Raw genomic sequence first — 5,000 nt, 5'->3', positions numbered from 1 at the left:
TCCCTGGGAGTCTTTCCCCGGGCCTGGCTGGAGGTCCGGGAGCTGGGCCCGGTGCTGGAGCTCCGTTCCCGGGGTGCGGGAGCCCCCTGTCCCGCAAGCCAGCCGAGGGTCCGGTCGCTGGGGACAGGGGGTCCACCGGGGGCCCGGGGAGGCTGTCCCTGGCCTGGCTGGAGGTCCGGAAGCTGGGCCCGGGGTTGGAGCTCCGTCCCAGGGTGCGGCTCCGTCCCAGAGCCCGGGAGCCCCCCCGTCCTGCGAACCAGCTGAGGGTACGGGCGCTAGGGAAGAGAGGGTCCACCGGGGCCCGGGGAGGCTCTCCCCGGCCTGGCTGGGGGTTCGGAAGCTGGGCCCGGTGCTGGAGCTCCGTCCCAGGGTGCGGCTCCGTTCCCGGGGTGCGGGAGCCCCCTGTCCCGCAAGCCAGCCGAGGGTCAGGGCGCTGGGGACAGGGTGTCCACCGGGTCCCTGGGAGTCTCTCCCTGGGCCTGGCTGGAGGTCCGGGAGCTGGGCCCGGTGCTGGAGCTCCGTTCCCGGGGTGCGGGAGCCCCCTGTCCCGCAAGCCAGCCGAGGGTCTGGGCGCTGGGACCGGGTGTCCACCGGGGCCCGGGGAGGCTCTCCCCGGCCTGGCTGGGGGTCCGGAAGCTGGGCCCGGTGCTGGAGCTCCATCCTGGGGTACGGGAGCCCCCTGTCCCGCAAGCCAGCCGAGGGTCCGGGCGCTGGGGACGGGTGTGCACCGGGGCCCGGGGAGGCTCTCCCCGGCCTGGCTGGGGGTCCGGAAGCTGGTCCCGGGCCCGGTGCTGGAGCTCCGTTCCCGGGGTGCGGGAGCCCCCTGTCCCGCAAGCCAGCCGAGGGTCCGGGCGCTGGGGACAGGGTGTCCACCAGGGCCCGGGGAGGCTCTCCCTGGCCTGGCTGGGGTTCGGAAGCTGGGCCCGGGTCCGGGGCTTGTGCTCCGTCCCAGTGTCCCAGGGAGCGGGAGCCCCCCGTCCTGCAAGCCAGCCGAGGGTCCATGCGCTGGGGAAGGGTGTCCACCGGGGCCCAGGGAGTTTCTCCCCGGCCTGGCTAGGGTTCTGAAGCTGGGACCGGGCCCGGGGCTCTTGCACCGTCCGGCGGGCCCCGGGGTGCGTGAGCCACCCCCGTCCTGCAAGACAGCCGAGGGTCTAGGTGCTGGAGACAGGGGTCCACCGGGGCCCAGGGAGGCTCTCTCCGGCCTGGCTGCTATCAGAAGCAGGGACCGGGCCGGTGTGCAGGAGTGGCTGGCTTTATCTGCTACGCTGACGGAGCGTAGTTTTCTGCCCACCCCTATACAACCGTGTGGTTTGTGAGAACCCGTCCTGCGGCCTGGTAAGGGTCCGGGTGCCCGTGACGTGGTCCATTGGGCGAAGGGAGTCTCCCCAGACCTGGCTGGGATCAGAAGCAGGGACCGGGCCAGGTGGGTGGGTGGCTGGCTAAGTCCTTTCCACTGCGTAGTAGGAGTTTGCTTAGGGCTGGGCGGACTTTGCGTAGCAGAATTTTAAAAAAATTTGTGGAAAACGAGAGCACATCCTGAGTAGGGCTGGGCGGACTTTGCCTAGCGCAACTACGCACTATTCTGAAGAAAATTGTGGAAAACGAGCGCACAACCTCATGGACTGTGTGCCCGGGACGGGTCCCTCGTGCTTGGGCAGGCTCCCCGACCTCCCCAGCCTGGCTGTGTTGAGAAGCAGGGACCGGCCCCGGGCCTCCTGATTTTTGGTCAGGGCCTGGGATCCCACGTCCTGCGGCCTGCCAAGTGTCCATCTGCCCGGGACAAGGGACCCTGGTGCAGAGCCCCGGAGCCCTGCAAGGGCAGTCGGGAGCCCTACCGCTATGGCTCGGTGTGGGCAGCTGGGAGTCCTTCCGGTCCCGGCCATCTGGTCGCACCTTTCCCTCGGCCATCTGGTCGCGCGCAATGCTTTCCAATGGGGCGACCAGATGGCCGGGCCGGCCTGGAAGTCCCGATGAGGGTCCATTCGCCTCGCGGATCCCAGCCAGGGCTCCAGGAGGCCGGGCGCGTCCGCGCCTAGGGTCCCCTCCGTCACTCGGAGCGCGAGGGTTACAAGAAAGGTGGGTAGCCTTCCTCCGGATTAGTAGGGGCAGGGTATGCCGGGACACCCCTCCTGGGGATTGCGGTTCTCAGGCGGGGACCAGATGGGCCAAGCCCGGACGACACTTCCCCGGGGCGTCGGGTGCTTCCTCCTCCAGCCCGCGGCGAGGCAAAGTGCCCAGGACGGGCTCCATGGGTCTCCCGGGCGTCCCCCGAGGCCTGCAGCCCCAAAGCCCTGCAGACCCTGGAGCCCTTCAGCACGGAGCCCTGGAGCCCTGCAGGCCCGGAACCCTAGCAGGCCCAAGGCCCTGCAGCCCCGGAGCCCTGCAGGCCCGGAGCCCTGCAGCCCCGGAGCCCTGCAGGCCCAGAGCCCTGCAGCCCCGGAGCCCTGCAGCCCCGGAGCCCTGCAGCCCCGGAGCCCTGCAGCCCCAGAGCCCTGCAGCCCCGGAGCCCTGCAGCCCCGGAGCCCTGCAGGCCCAGAGCCCTGCAGCCCCGGAGCCCTGCAGCCCCGGAGCCCTGCAGCCCCGGAGCCCTGCAGGCCCAGAGCCCTGCAGCCACGGAGCCCTGCGTGGGCAGGCGGGAACCCTACCGCTATGGCTCGGGCAGACGGGAGCCCTTTCAGTTGCCGGCCACCTGGTCGCTCCTTTCCCCTCGGCCATCTGGTCGCGCGCAATGCTTTCCAATGGGGCGACCAGATGGCCGGGCCGGCCTGGAAGTCCCGATGAGGGTCCATTCGCCTCCCGGATCCCAGCCAGGGCTCCGGGAGGCCGGGCGCGTCCGCGCCTAGGGTCCCCTCCGTCACTTGCAGCGCGCGGGTTACAAGAAAGGGGGGTATCCTTCCTCCGGATTATTAGGGGCAGGGTATGCCGGAACACCCATGCTGGGGCTGTGCGGTTCATTGCCGGGGACCAGATGGGCGACGCCCGGGCAACATCCTCCAAGGCCTCCGGGGCTTCCCTCCTCCGGGCCGCGGCATGGCAAAGTGCCCAGGGACGGGCTCCACGGGTCCCGGGCAGTCCTCCCCCGGGCGCCCAGGCCCCGAGAGCTCCGGTGGACCTCCCCGTGCCCGAGGCCAACCCGGGAAGCAGAGTCCCCCCCCGAGCCCTTGGTGTGAGGGTGGGCAGGCGGGAGCCCTACCGCTATGGCTCGGGCAGACGGGAGCCCTTTCAGTTGCCGGCCATCCGGTCGCTCCTTTCCCCTCGGCCATCTGGTCGCGCGCAATGCTTTCCAATGGGGCGACCAGATGGCCGGGCCGGCCTGGAAGTCCCGATGAGGGTCCATTCGCCTCCCGGATCCCAGCCAGGGCTCCAGGAGGCCGGGCGCGTCCGCGCCTAGGGTCCCCTCCGTCACTCGCAGCGCGCGGGTTACAAGAAAGGAGGGTATCCTTCCTCCGGATTAGTAGGGGCAGGGTATGCCGAAACACCCATGCTGGGGCTGTGCGGTTCATTGCCGGGGACCAGATGGGCTACGCCCGGGCAACATCCTCCCAGGTCCCCGGGGCTTCCCTCCTCCGGGCCGCGGCATGGCAAAGTGCCCAGGGACGGGCTCCACGGGTCCCGGGCAGTCCTCCCCCGGGTACGCCCAGGCCCCGAGAGCTCCGGTGGTCCTCCCCGTGCCTGAGGCCCAGCCGGGAAGCAGAGTCCCCACCCCGAGCCCCTGGTGGGTGGGCAGGCGGGAGTCCTTTCAGTTGCCGGCCACCTGGTGGCTCCTTTCCCCTCGGCCATCTGGTCGCGCGCAATGCTTTCCAATGGGGCGACCAGATGGCAGGGCCAGGCCTGGAAGTCCCGATGAGGGTCCATTTGCCTCTCGGATCCCAGCCGGGGCTCCAGGAGGCCGGGTGCGTTCGCCCCTAGGGTCCCCTCCGTCACTCGGAGCGTGCGGGTTTCAAGAACGGGGGGTAGCCTTCCTCCGGATTACTAGGGACAGGGTACTCTGGGACCCCTCTCGGTCCTCAGCCGGCAACTGGGTCCTGCCGTGTGGCAGGGTGGCCGGAGGGCCTTCCCCTGCGCCTGTGGGCCCGGGAGCCCCGGATGGGTCCAGGGGCCCGGCCGGGCCCCGGGTCGGGGTCTCCGGCCCCGGGTGCCGTCCCCCGGCCTGCGGCACCGCCAAAGGCCCGGGACGGGGTTCCGTTGTGGCCGGGGTGCCTCCCGTGGCTGGATTGGGTTCAGGAGCTCCGGCCGGGCCCCGGGGAGGGCGGCCTCCCCGCCCCGGTCTCCGTCCCGGGTCCTGCCGCGTGGCAGGGTGCCCGGGGAAGGGTCCGGAGGGCCCGGGGAGGCTTCCCCTGCACCTGCGGTCCTCGGAGCCCCGGCTGGGTCCAGGGGCCCGGCCGGGCCCCGGGTCGGGGTCTCCGGCCCCGGGCGCCGTCCCCCGGCCTGCGGCACTGCCAAAGGCCCGGGACGGGGTTCCGTTGCGGCCGGGGTGCCTCCCGTGGCTGCATTGGGTTCAGGAGCTCCGGCCGGGCCCCTGGGGGCCCCGGGGAGGGCAGGCTCCCCACCCCGGTCTCCGTCCCGGGTCCTGCCGCGTGGCAGGGTGCCCGGGGAGGGGTCCGGAGGGCCCCGGGAGGCTTCCCCTGCGCCTGCGGTCCCCGGAGCCCCGGCTGGTTCCAGGGGCCCGGCCGGGCCCCGGGTTGAGGCCTTTGGCCCCGGGCCCAGTCCCCCGGCCTGCGGCACTGCCAAAGGCCCGGGACGGGGTTCCGTTGGGGCCGGGGAGCCTCCCCTCGCTCGTCTGGGTCCCGGAGCTCCGGCCGGGCCCCTGGGGGCCCCGGGGAGGGCGGCCTCCCCACCCCGGGCTCCGTCCCGGGTCCTGCCGCGTGGCAGGGTGCCCGGGGAGGGGTCCAGAGGGCCCGGGGAGGCTTCCCCTGCGCCTGCGGTCCCCGGAGCCCCGGCTGGGTCCAGGGGCCCGGCCGGGCCCCGGGTCGGGGTCTCCGGCCCCGGGCCCCGTCCCC

The sequence above is a fragment of the Triturus cristatus genome, unplaced genomic scaffold, assembly GCF_964204655.1.
Source record: "Triturus cristatus unplaced genomic scaffold, aTriCri1.1 SCAFFOLD_555, whole genome shotgun sequence".
In the NCBI taxonomy this organism is placed as follows: domain Eukaryota; kingdom Metazoa; phylum Chordata; class Amphibia; order Caudata; family Salamandridae; genus Triturus; species Triturus cristatus.
The sequence above is the reverse complement of the archived record's forward strand: the minus strand, read 5'-3'. Positions refer to the sequence as shown.